General features: G+C 37.1%; 2 non-coding genes across 2 annotated transcripts; both read left to right on the top strand.

Annotated features, from left to right (window-relative positions):
• The first annotated feature begins 6,664 nt into the window (after positions 1-6,664).
• Trnap-agg lies at positions 6,665-6,736 on the top strand. Its single transcript has one exon. It is a non-coding gene; the product is annotated as a tRNA-Pro (tRNA).
• Positions 6,737-8,654: 1,918 nt separating this feature from the next.
• Trnap-agg lies at positions 8,655-8,726 on the top strand. Its single transcript has one exon. It is a non-coding gene; the product is annotated as a tRNA-Pro (tRNA).
• Positions 8,727-14,777: the final 6,051 nt, after the last annotated feature.

The raw sequence follows: 14,777 nt of genomic DNA, 5'->3' as shown, positions 1-14,777 counted from the left end.
ATTTATTGCAAATGAATAGGCCTTAGAATTATTTCCAATACACATTCAGATTTGATTATAACGCAATGAAGTACCTACACGTCTATAACTCTTGACATGCTTCGCCGCTCATATTACTTAAAAATACCTCGAAAATTACCCAAGTATGAGATTTAAATTTGTGAGTTGGTCTAAGCATTTGATATCTTTATTTTCAATGAGTCTATTTCCATAGAATTCTACATAATGTAATATGTCATTCTAGTTACTTCAAGCCATCTTAGCAATTGTGTGAATCCCTGCCCACACTCTTGGCTCGGAGTCTTTTTCTTAGATGCCAAATCGAAAAACAAAATATGGTTTATTTTCATTGAAACTCAATCAAATGAGTTACTTCTGATTGTGAGATGTAGGTAAAGGGGAGCAATGCGATTGCTCAAACCCAGCATCCTATAACTCCTCTTCCTTTACATCTCCACTCGATTTTCCATCCTATTCCTCAATTCTTCATCCTTTCCTGGAATTTCTTCCTATCGCACCCATTTCATCCCCAACTCCGCTTTCAATCACCACGGATTTTTTTCTCGGTTTCCCTGGTAACCGAGGCGCTTACGTGAAAAGGAGATTTTTCTGAAGCATCGAGGGAAAAATAGTTCGGGAGACGGGAAAAAAGGGGAGAAATAAGACGCACCTCAAATGCTTCATCTTGATGCGCTTTACTCGATTCGTCTTTTTTCTATACATTATCCCCAAGCACATGAATGTAAACATACTAAGATTACGAACATACACATGCATTCCCTCCCTCCGGTTCGCAGATCGTTCTTCTTTTGTCAGCGTGCGTCTGTGTGGAAAAAGAGGAGCGAAAATAAGAAACAAAAACAAATCGAGAAGAGGAGAAACTGGAAGAGCGTGTTGTAGTAGCAGTGGGTATACATCCACAATTTCTTTTCTCGAGGGACGCTATCTCTCCGCGGCCATTCGGGTGTGCATAGAAAAAAAACTCGGGATAACAATGTGCCATTTTCATTCGTTCGCCACGAGAGCGTAAAAATTTATTTTACCGACAAAAATCTCACGGGCGAATTTTCTATTTTTCGTGCATTTTCGCATTCAAAATCGGGAGGAGGAAAATTTAACTTTCACCCCGCCAACTATGAAACGGAACGGCATTTCGATTGGCGATGAAGGGCAAATTTGATTAATTTTCCTCCATTAGGATAAGTTTTGAAAATTTAGCGAAGCGATTTAATGATTTTCTACGAAACTTGCTGGACATTCCTTTATAAATGATGAATATTACAATAATAATAACAGTAATTTCCAAAAAAAGTGTTTCAGAGCAGGAAAATTCATCCACTTTGAGAATTTTCACGAGAGATGATTAATACGCCAGCAAAATTCTTTTCAATGCGACAACTAGAACTATTTTTATAATTATTTGCATTAGGTATTCTTTACCAAAACTATCACCATGATCAACCCGCCGGTAAAAGGATTTTCATTAAGAATGATAAACATTTTTTACTAGCAATTAATTCCCATCCTACGGTAGAAATACCCCGATAAAGTCGACATTTATATTACAGCTCTTCATTAAATTCACGGAACTTGTTCTCATTCTATCCCTTCCTCTCTTGACCCTAATATTTTATCGTGATTTTAAGCTTTAACTTTTTCGGCAATGCATACTAGCCAATGAAAATAAAGTAAGGAAAATCCACTACTTGAAACGCATAAATGTGTAAAAATGCATAAGGCACACACTTCCATTGATATTCCTCAGATACCTCAATATCCTCGTCCTTTCCCGAAGTCAATTTCTGCATACGCTAACGGCCGTCAGCCGTCAACGTTCACGACCCAAAAAATAATCTGGCTAAAAATACGTCGATATTTCCCTCTTCAAAGAAAATTTAAAAAAAAATCATGGAGCAGCGAATAGAATTCACGGGTAGAATGAACAGTGTTAGAAACAACATAATTAAGTAAAAATACACCAATTCATCATGAAGTACTGAACGTAATCACGGAAGAAATTGCGCGAACAATTAATTCGTGTTTTTCAAAGCGGATGAAAAGATAAATCTTTCACTTTTTTAAGTTCCGAGCGCACGCAAGCAGCCAATTTTTTTAAACCGACCATCAACGTCAAACAAACATTTGATACATCCACCGATAAGCAGCGAGGGTTATTACAAAAGAGTCATGGTTACGCATAAATCATTTTCTCTCCGACTTCTCACCTTCAATATGCAAACCATCAATAATAAAACATGTCAAAAAACTGCAAAGATTGAAATATAACCACTAAAGGCACGGTCATAGTGCGATGTGGGACAAATAAAGAGAGTTAAGCAAAGAACTAAGACAGATCACAGAAAAATGAGAGGGGAACAGTTATTCTGAAAATAATAGTTGGTGGTAGAAGTTAAATGGAATAATAGTGCTATCGCATAGGCAATGTAATTAAAACTGGGCAGAAAATGTATGGGGAATTGATCCTAATAAAAATGATGACATTCATCACTTTACGATCCGTTCCCATAGTTCGGCTCGATCACATGCATCGATTCCAACTAAAGTAGAAACTGAAAGTTTTTTCTCTGTGATTTTTTTTGAGTGAATATAGGATCAATTAAGATACTAGAAAAAAAAACGTTAACTTCACGGATGACCTCGCTTTATTTCTTAGATTTTCTCTTACGATCTTTTACGGCAGATTTATCGATAAAATCTATATACGCAATTGCTTAGCTTGTCAATTCGTAAAAATCCGCTATTTTACCACTTTTATTCAACATATTTTATCCGTAAGACTTCAAAAGCTTAAATTACACTACAAAGGGGTGAAAATCTCTTGAGGTCAAGTTGAACAAATTTATACAAGTATAAGGACACCCCATGGTAATGTGAAATTAAAAAACTAAGGAATCACGATAGTACCCACTAGTAGATAGATAGTACTACGTTAGCTCTCAGCGGGGAACGGTTGACAGATTAAACTATTAATTTTTTTCCTTTCTCGGGCGTGAGCAGGGGATCAGACTCCACTTCTATATACCCATGAAGCTGGGACCAATTTTTTTATTGTTGCGGCCGCGTGGAGTGAATGTGATTTTGAGACGTGCACAACGTGTGAGAATCTGAGATAAAACTATTAAGGCAAAGAAAAAATTAACTTACTTCGGGTTAAATTCCTTTACTTCATCTAGCGAGTTACGTTTCATTAGCAAGGTAACAATAAAAAAAGCTTGGGAATGAAATCTAAATGGGAGAGCGATCATACATATCTCTTTAAAGAATTGTTCAGCTACCTAATGTTATGTTATTCCCGTCAACCGGGCAACTGAATGCCGAAGTTAAAAATCAACATTTAGTCGATGCAAAGCAATTAATCCAGGATATTTATCACATTTACCGATGTGAACCCTTTTTTAGCTCATGAGCGAGAGAATTACCCCCGTAATAACTTACGAAAAAAATTAATGACGCAGCATTTTTATCTCTGCTCATTCTATTTCTACACAAGGGTGGTTTATTTCTTAATTTCATCACATAAATCATGACGAGGGTAACAAGGGCTCGCGTGAGATAGAAACAGAATCGACGAGTGGCACTTGCAGAGATGAAAATAAACATATTAAATGATATTTAAAATTCGGCTCCAAGGTTGAGTTCGTCGAGAGATACCGGACCCATTCCCCACGCTGCTCCATCATACCGCAAATATTGAGCGGGTTTTTTTTTCATCCACCTGCTATCTCCATGACAAATCGCCATGACACTCCTGATGGTGACAAATGTGCTCCGCCCTACGTCCGATCCGGAATAATTCCCCTCATTGTGCGATCGGTCATAGAGTGATTAATTCGCGAGCATCAAGAGGAAAGGCAATAAATGAATAATCATGCTGCTTCTGATCGTATTCACTCGATCAGATCGCTCAGGTGGAAAGAGATAAGTTCGTTCGAAAACCTGCAGCAGAGAAACGGAGTTTAACGTCCAAAACGCGTTGCAACGTGGCGATGAGGTGAGAACGATCCATTGATTCTTAATATTTACTATGTAATATTTGAAATCGTGGAGAACACGATTAAAAAGTTACGAGTTTAATTATTATTAACATATTATTAAAATTTTTGGGGAATCCAGCAAAAAGTTATAAATTTAATGTATGCAATATTTAAAATCGTGTGGAGCACCATTAAAAATGAAATTTATTTGTATTTATGAATTAAATGAATATTTGAATGAATTGTATGAGTATATTATTTAAAATCGCGAGAAAAACCAGTGAAAAGTTATGACTTTATTGTATATTATACTAAAAATCGTGAGGATCAACATTTAAAAAGTTAATAATTCAAAAGGTCACGTATCTGCCATCGCAAATTTCGATAAACAGCCTTGATCCCTGACGATACCTTATAAGTCCGCGAAATTTGCATCACTCTGCTCGTCAGCGACTTTTGTAAACCCAATAAAAACTTATTCGTTGAAACATCAAGAGGCAAGCTTGAGAAAACTCCTTTATAATATATTCGTGCCCAATAGTCGTGTGTCTATATTTTTTACCTAAATCGATGGTCGACACTATATATCTAACAAGACGGTGGTCTTTCCGATTTTAATACGCTCGGAAGGTAAAGAGAGTGGCTTTCCTTTGAACCTTCCTGTTCCGGGAAAAATTCATGAAAATGCAAATTCTTCCGGATTAAGCTCACGCATCCGTTTACATCCGACGCCTTTTGATTCACCCCTTGTACCGCTATACATACATAGCATTTTTTCGTCTCGGCGTTGCTATCGGCTTCCCATCCTTCAGACCCTCCCTTCTCCCCCAGGGGCCGCAACAATCTTCTCCTCTTACCCTCACAAAGTCTTCAGGACAACATTCCCCCACCTCAATCTCTCACACCCTTCCCACGAGCGCACATAAAAAAAGGAACCACAGATTCACATCTCAAACCCTAATCCTTTCCGAACCAATGAGTGAGAAATTCATTGACATTGGGGTACCCTTTCCCAAACCTAAACCCCGCGGGTGGATCGGATTTGCGTGGTGGCCTCCCACCCCGTGAGCTCGGGTTCAAATCTCGGCGATGGCAGAGAATTTTCAGAGACTGCCCGATCCCTGCATGAATGTTGTGTAGAGGACATTTCAAGCGCAGAACTCTGTCCGTCGGATGGGACGTTAAGCTGTGGTCCCCTTGGCGCCTTTCGTTAAAAGTAGGGTAATACCGTCGCAAGGTTTCTCTCCACCCTTTCTTCCATAACCTTCCCTTACGGAGCAAATACCCTCAGGTGTCGGTCGGCTCCTACAAATACCATACCTAAAGCCCACGGCTTCCCGATTCTAATAATGTTCGATTTGCAAACTTTGGTGAACATTGTCTTCGGTCGAACGGATCCTAGTCCGGTCAAAGAGTTATCAAAAAGGGCCATGCCAGGATATTTTGGGGCGGTGGCATAGCCAGGAATTTCGTTCGGGGGGGGTCCAAAATCAGGGAGGAACATTCTTGAAAAACAGGGTACTGAGTAGAGGGATTTTAACTAATTTAAACGATTTTTAAATCGAAAAAACTTCATTTGTTAAAAAAATATTTTGTAAATTCATGATTTTCCAATATTTTGTTATCTTTCACGGTGAAAATTAATTGTGATTTTATATTTCGGGGAGGGGGGGAGGGGCTGGACCCCCCGGGCCCCTCCTGGCTGCGCCACTGTTTTTGGGTAGTTTTTACTTTTTTTCTTCTCTTCGAGTTGTTTTTTATGCTGAGTGCGAATATTTGGTTCATTCATAGAATGCGAATCTGGGGTCATTGGAAGCAGCACGTGCCTCTGAACCACTTATCACCACGGACTAAAGGTCAGCATAACGTAAAGCCATGCCCCTTTTGTGACCTCGAGAGGCAAAGTTTACTTCTTAAATAGGTATCTATTCCCCAGATCAGGAAGTTTAAAAATCATTTATCTAAGAGAAAAGAGAACAATGTCACACTCGAAAGAGATATAGATATTTATGGCCCACGATAAGTGAGACGTACAGAAGCAAACACTGAAAAATAATTGGAATCGATGAATAGAGCATTGAAATTGAAGAAAAGGGAGTTTTTCAAAAAAATAATAAGGCGAGATACTTTCAGGGAGAATCAAAAGATTCTATATCCATTCAACCCATTCACTTCAACCCAACAATTAGTTTCCCAAAAATGGAAATTGACTCGTTCAATTGTATTAGGCTAAACTATGTGGAAGTTAATACTCGAAAATGAAAAGGAGACTTCGTTGATTTCCACTAATTTACTTTGTCCGTACGACATGTTTCGAACCATAGTAGGTCATTATCAAGTACCTCATAATGACCTCTGTGGTCCGAAACATTCGTATGGACAAAATAAATTGGTGGAAATCAACGAAGTCTCCTTTTCATTTTCGATGGTAATTGACCGTTAATTATGTCCTCCTTCTGCTGTTGAAAATCGACGCTCAATGATCATCGATGGCCTGTGACGGATATCTACCGACAATGAGTCAACATTTTTTGATACCAAATATCGGCAAGGGAGGACAAGACCAAGACCCACACTCCCCTCCCTTTCCCACATCACATCGAAAACTCCCATCTCCTCAGAGCAGAACGACAGAGAGACTTCACACTGAAAACGAACCCATATCAACTGGCTCGTTGGTCTAGGGGTATGATTCTCGCTTAGGGTGCGAGAGGTCCCGGGTTCAAATCCCGGACGAGCCCGATTTTTATGGTGCTACATTCTCGACAATGTATTTGAGTTTGGATACTTCTAATAAGAAAAATAGTCGAAAAATTTTGCCCTCTCTGTTTTTTCTGAACGAACTGGTACTGGAAAAGCATAGTTTACTCAATGGAATTAACTTCTAACGAACTATAAGCCACAAAGTTTTTCGACCTTCTGATCTGTGTGACTATTTTTTATGATAGACTAATTTTAGCTCCTTATTTTTGGTAGAATATAAATTGAGGTAAAAATGACAATGAAGCTTATGAAACTTGCCTCGTATAAGTAAAACAAGTAGAATTTTCAAAATTTTAAGTTACTTAAGCGACGTTATTGCGGCAGATAAGTTATAGACAACTGATTTTGATGTCGGCATACACCAAACTTAAGTATTTATGCTGACACAAGGTATAGTCAAAAAAGGCAAATTAATCAATAGCCAGAAATTACTATGATAGATTCAAGAATACCACAACACTAAAGCCTGGTTTACTTCTGGAAAAGTATAGTTCTACCAATGGAAAATTATAGTTTTACAATTGGAAAAGTATAGTTTACTCAATGGAATTAGCTTATAACGCACTGAAAGCCACCTCAAAGTTATTGAACCTCACTTATCTCACCCTGGAGTCCACTACTTATGTCTAGAGTCAGACATTCAGTCTTTTCCTACTATCCCAATTCTTTCTTGACGCCCTAGAGTCCCCCTAAGCCGTGATACAAGCGAAATCTCATCTCCCCTTTGGAACACATCAAAGAACTCCGTCAAGCCAGCGACGGGTTTAACCGGGGTAGGGGATAAAATGAAGAGATGACTTGAAGAGGGGACCGGAAGAAACTAAGGGATACAGAAAGAGCATTACTAAGCAAAGGAAAAATAAGAAAAATATAAATTCGGCGCCGAATGAGTAGCAGCGGAAATAATTCATTGAAGGGGAAGAACGTGAACAAATAATAATGAGTTTTAGCAACTCAAGATTTGGGTACATAATTAAAACGATCTTTGTTTAAATTCACACTTTTCAAATTTTAAAATGGTCCTAGTTTCAAATAGAGGTGGGAGCTGCCGTACCACTGACACCGAAAAATTATTCCACACAGGGCCGGAACTAGGACTTTTGCCATGGTGAGGGGGGGCAAAGATCAGTTTGTCGCCCCCCTTCCCTGATCCACCCTCGCTCGCTCCCTCCTTTTTCCCCCACCACTAAAATATAATAAATCCGTAACCTATTTTTTTGAGATGCGCTAGTTGAAATTACACACACCGCGCGTTTGTCCCTTTCTAACCCGCTGCTTCGGTGAGAAATTAAATTTCAACACTTGTCATTTTAAAGGCCCTACTAGTTGCGGGCCTGATGACACGCCACGACGACAAACCTGCTGATAATAAAATAGTATATATCCCAAAAAATATATGAATATACATATATTTGGAGGCATACTAGACATTTAGTTCTAATTTTACACTTATTACATCATGGTGCTTACTTTTTAACATCCCTAGCCCGAAGTCGTAAGCGCGCTGGTGAAAATAAGTATTTCATTGTATTTTTTATCTAGAAAATTTTCAGACACATTGAAGCGAACAGGAAGGGAATACCTACAGAGGGGCACGAATAAAACGTTTGAATTGAATAGTGGCCCGGAATTTCTCAAAGAGGGCGATTTTAACAGAATAGATAATTATAATCTTCGAGAAAAGTAAATAGGGATGTTAAATACGCAAAACAAAACGAATGGCTCAGAATACATAAGCGTTTCCAGTGAAAGAGATCGCATGTTGATCGGCGAGTTCCAGCGACACCTTTCCATTGACCGACAAATAACGAGAATTGCCCCAGGAGATTCAAACTTTCACCTCCTCAGAGCAGAACGAAAGAGAGACTTCCCATTGAAGACACATCTTTGCCAACTGGCTCGTTGGTCTAGGGGTATGATTCTCGCTTAGGGTGCGAGAGGTCCCGGGTTCAAATCCCGGACGAGCCCAAGTTTTTTATACGCTACATTCTCGCAGTTGTAGAGTTCGGATTCTTAAGTTCGAAACTTTTAGTTTAGTTTAAGTTCGAAAAAATTTGCCAGCCATGTTTTTTTCTTTACGCACTGGTAATGGAAAAGTATAGTCTATACTAAATTGAATTAGTTTCTAACGCACTAAAAGACATCTCAAAGTTATCGGAACTTCTAATTTGTAAAAACAATTTTCTAATGATAGTTTGAATAATTTTAACTGATCATCTACCATTTGGTAGAAAATAGATTGAGGTGAAAATGACAAAGTAATTTGTGAAACTAGACTCGTAAAAGTAAAACGAATAGAATTTGCAAAACGATAAGCTATTTTTAGCGACATTATTGCGACGGATAAATGGCAAACAGTTGATTTCGATATCCTCATATACCCTACTTATTTATGCTCACACAAGCTGTAGGCAAAATAGAATAAAATTTATAAATGGCTATAAATTTATAATGACAGATTCGGGTTTGCTATGGCACTTCAGCCTGGTTTACTAAACTTGCTTTTCTCTTCCACATGATAAAAATTTCTCACTCATTTTTGCATTACAACGCGACGACGTTTACGTAATTGATTTGATCATAAACAACATTTGCCCGAAGGATCACAGCTCGAAGGTCTACAATCTTCTATATTATTTCTACTGTAGAGATACCTTTTTCTCAACTTATACGCAACCAAACTCTACAAATGAGGTACCAAAATGCACAGAATTTATCAGAGAACATGCGACGGCATATCTTACTTCCTAAATATTGCTATTGTTTCCAAAAATTGGTTTTTAAATAATAGTTTTAAAAAAACAAAAACCGGTAAATATTCCTGACGTTAACGCCGCATAAACTGATACATTTGTTCATTTGCCACAATATCTCGCATTCTTTAAATAACTTTCAAAATAAATAACTTTAATCAAAATGCGGATGATTCCACATTCAAGTCTCCTGTCGATACGTAAGTTTGAGTCATCATGTGCGTTTAACAGAGGATAGTGTAATTACCTCCAATGTTGTGTTTAAAGAGGTCCTCTGACCTCAATTTGTACATGAACATTCCAATTAAATTTGCACATAAGACCCTGCCTTTTTTTTCTACATTTTAAAATTATAAACGCACCAATTATATATACAAATTCTGTGGACCTGCATTGAAAAGAGCGGGGGAAGCCCGCTGGGAGCGGGTGCAGCACGCTCGTAACAATTATTTCCGCCGATTGACAAATATATATTTCCACATCAACTCACCAGAAATAAGAGGTTGATGACGATGTCTTTCAAGCAAGCATTGTTTATGATTATATCAAAAACTTCCTTCCCCTTTCCATCTTCCCATTGAAGATCCTGATGCTGGGGCCCAGTAATTAATTGCGACTTCATTGTAAAAGTAAAACCAATAAATTACAGCAACTGTTACAACCACTGTGATGTATTTAACAGAGGCGATGGCATGTTTCCTACGCAATATTTTTAATTTTTACATTAATAACTTAAACATCGTCGCATTTCAAAGCGTAATTTCGGGAGAATTTTTTTATATCACGTTGAAGAGAAAAGAAAGTTAATCAATTTACGCAAAAATTTTAAGAAATAACCTCAGGAGTTGAAAGCGAAATGACTCATTCAGCCGCTAACCTCAGTTTTTTAAGCTTATGATATATTCGTGAATTTTAATCTAGTTAGCTTTTTAGCACATCTTTCAAAAGAACGAGTTAAAATATCGCAGATTTTACATAATTTTTTTCAATAATGTCACTAGTGGATTCAGAAAGTCAATATCATTTAATCGTATCTCCTCTCGTCGCTAATTTCGCAATACGCCATATTTATTTTATATCAAATGAATGCCATGAACACGTGAAAGATTGATATTTGAATTGCGTAATCCTTAATTTCCCATTGAAACTCGGGGAGTAAATTAAATTTCGAATACAATAAACAGGCATTCCTCTTATTAAAAAACATTTTGAGGTGACGTAATAACATTAGAGCACGCAGAGAGATGCCCCATTGAAAAAATATGAATTCATTCATTTTGAAGGATACCGAATTTTTATCATCATTTGATTTAGCGGTGGGTAGTAAAAAAATTAGATGCCTAATGATTTTTTTCATGAAAACCCAATTATCACAGCGTCCATCTGCACCAAATCGTTGATTTTATCACAAAATTTTAGCTAGATAAAAACTTGAAAAATGCCTACGCTATGACAAGGGAGTACCCAGAATGAAAAATACAGAGGGACAAGCCGTGGTCGTTCTAGTTGTAACACAGAAAAGGTTGAGGAAGCAAAAATGTCAAGGAAATTATAACAGCGCTTCATTATTTTTTTTTAATTCTTTGCTCCAAAAAAATAGTTTTATTTTAATTGAATGTTTCATAATAACATCTCTTTTCTTGGATACAAAAATACTTTCCGTTCGAAATAAATTTACTTTTGATTTGGGGGGGGGGAGCAGCTGCCCCTCGCTGGGTACGCCCATGCGTTATGAATATCTTGCTTATAGCAAAAGTTATCCCATTTTTTATGGTTATAATGATGAGGATGAAAAAATGATGTACTGGAAAAGTTTAAAATACAAGGAAGAGGAAAAGGATAAGATGTACCTGTTGAATGCAATAAACACTAGCGAAAACGATAACATAGCGTGCAAAATTATTCCTGTATGCCAATTATCCCTCAAATTCCTCAAAAAGTTTCAAATATTAAAATTAATTCAGACAAGAAGTCAACATTGGTTTTTGTGAAAAAAGCTAAAAATTGGATATCAGGATTGGCTCGGTATAATTTTTATCTTTGAGAAAAATTAACCACTTTATGCATATTCTGATGGGCGCTACTAGAACGGCAGAAGATCCCAAGAGAAAACTGTAAACTACGGCGAAATGAACCCTAATTATTAAAAGATTTTTGGAAAGGGATTCTGGCCCGAGTATGCATAAGATTTTGAGTGTATTTCTCAGTAGAATATAAAGTATATTTTCAAGACGTGAACGTGAGTTATTAACTCTTTTATTAGTGAGTGAATCCTTGCAACGCATGATGGGAAATTAATTCGAGAAATACCATTACCGTCTTTCGCTAGGCCGGAAAAAAGCCTCGGGCGTATTTTCCTCCAAAATTCCTCCATTCGTAAAGAATCCTACATACCGCGGTTATTCATGAAAACGACCTCTGATATGGCAGCCTTTCCATTTTAAACAATCAAGCGACAAGCAGAATAAATTTTTATCATCATACATTACTAGCTCGAGCACACGAAACCCTTTACACCTGTATCCGATCCAATTTCTTCCACAAATCTTGACATCCAAATTTCACAACTCCTTGGAATAGTAGTTACCATAGCCGAGCATGAAACTAAAATCATCACGAAAAAAGCATGGTGTGAAATAAAAGTGATAATTATTTTGCTCCTCAATTGATAAACGAATCGTAATAATTACCATCGTTTTCAGTCTATTGGACGTACTTCATCTTAAGGGGAATTCCCGGCGTACATAGCTTTCATCCTCATTTGATCACGTCTTTCTAACCACTTCATAATATTAATCACAGAAAGGCTATAAAAAATCTCTTATCCGATTTCTAAATACCAACAGTCTCGAATAACAACCGTACACTTATATATATTTCAAATCTTTTCATCCAACTGCGTCTAGATTCTGGAACTCTCTTCCGCCAAATATAAAGACGTCACAATCACTTCAGTCGTTTAAAAGAAGGCTGTACTCCTATTTGCAGTCTGGGGCTTAATTCAGTCTCCTCAACTCATTAGAGTTATTATCTTAAAGTTGTAATGTTAACAAAACGTTGTACATAAATGTGTATACGTATGTGTGTTCATTAATAATTAAGTCAATATTATATTTTTGTGTTATCAGCACTGAATATCTTACATCTTTTGTATAAATATCTTCTACTTGTTATCCTAGCAATAATCCCCATAATGCCTTATTTTTGTCAAAATGCCCTCTATTAAGATTTAGAACATTTCCTGTATTTTCCATTTTTTTGCTTTCATAGTTTTACCTAGAGCGTAATAAAAATATTCTATTCTATTATACACTTCTCCTAAAATATAGGCTTCCGTGGTTAAAATTTATCATTGCACTATCTCGGTCCTATGGGTGAAGCCGCGTCGAGTTGTCACCGTTCACATAGCTGGCCTACGCTGTTCACATACACTTGTACATTGTTCACATACACTTGTCGTTTATTCGCAAGGACGACATCCAGTCTACGAAGTTCCTACCCGAAAACACTATCGCTAATATTTAAGGCCCCTTCCGAGTATCAACTTGGGAGTGTCGCGAAGGTTTTACGGCTTGCGTTGCGAATAAAATTAGCGAAACCGCCAACATTACTCTAGAGTAGCCCCACACAATTTACACCCATGGTTTACCTAACCACAGTAATTTTTTTCTTCCCGTCTAGCTTCTCGGCTCCTGCATTACGAGACGGAAGAAATTCTCTCCTTTTTTTCTGCAGTGCTGAATCCGTTAAATGGGCATTTTTACCCGACCTAAATGGGAATACGAGGCTGGCAAAAATACTTCTGAGAAATCTCATAAGCCATCCACTATTGGAAAAGAGTCCGGAATACATTTTTATAGGGTTTTTATAAACGATATGGTAACGAAGAGAAAGGAAGTGATGTGGGAATGAAAAAAAAAGGTAGAAGAATTCCGAGCAGTCACTCCTGTGTTTAAAGAGACAGAAAATCTAAAAAATAGCGTGTAGGAGGCAAAAAATAAGTGGATTATGTAAATATCAACAAAAATTCCCGCTGTAGAAGGATATTTATTTCCAAGAAAATACGTTTTCAGGCGCGTAAAAAAGTGATCCGGAATCCATCCTCCAGCACGACGACTAAAATATGTAAATAAGTATGATGAGAATATGGCACACTGAAAACTGAAAAAACATTGTAGAATTATTATGCTTCGAGTACCAAAGGTTGCTATCAATAGTTAAAATTTCAATTTGATGAATTTGTATTCTTCAATCCTCTACTGATCTATGCCAGCTAATTGTAACAGATGGTAACTCAAAAACGTGTTTTCCATTGAGGACCTATAATCTTAGAGTATAATTTTATTTATAATGATGAGTGAATACATTTATTATCATAAGTTGGAGGAGTCCATATGAAGCACTGGAAATGGGAAATGAATACAATGCCTACCAGTAAGTACCTAGGTATTAACTTTTCTTCTGAGTATTTAATGTGATCACAAAGCTGTCAATGATGGTAATACGCGAACAGGCTACTAAATAATCTTCATCTACTTTTGTGTCTCTGGGTTATTTATTCATAGAGTTGACCTTATTTAATCACTAATATTTCCTATATATTGATTCATTAGATAATACAATGATTTCTTAATTTTGCGTAGCAATTACACTGGAAATATTTATTTCAAAGAAACTTCAAGAAATAATCTTGTTTCAGGTATTAAAATCGTCACAATCAGCCCCTTTAAGATACGCTTTTAAGGCATACTCATCATACCAAGTCGAGGCAAGACCTTAAGACAAGAGAAAATGGAATATTTCAGCCGAAAAATTCATAGATACACATAAACCCTAGGCCAATATGCCTAACTTATGGACTAATTACTATTGCCAATATTACAACTTAATTTAACCATAAACTGATATTTACAATACATAAAACCATAATTAGAGATACAATAAGATTTTATGATTAAAATGAATAGGTAATTATATAAAAAACCTGCGCACTGTGATTTGTGGAGTGAGAGTTGCCGCTAAAAATTAAGCGTGGCTTTTCTATAAACAATTTCATAAACCTTCGCACTGACTCCCATTGAAGCGGGTCGAATACATATGAAAATATCAGCAAAGAGCATTTGATGTATCCCTCACGAAGACTTCGTTCATACGTTGAAATTAACTGACTATTTCCCTTTGTTCGGACGAGTTAAAACAATTTTGGAATTCATTTAAAAGGACCGAGGCCCTGGCTCAGTGCAACAGAAGAGGTGCACCCCGTACT

Source organism: Ischnura elegans, chromosome 5 (assembly GCF_921293095.1).
Source record: "Ischnura elegans chromosome 5, ioIscEleg1.1, whole genome shotgun sequence".
NCBI lineage: Eukaryota > Metazoa > Arthropoda > Insecta > Odonata > Coenagrionidae > Ischnura > Ischnura elegans.
The sequence above is the reverse complement of the archived record's forward strand: the minus strand, read 5'-3'. Positions and strand labels throughout refer to the sequence as shown.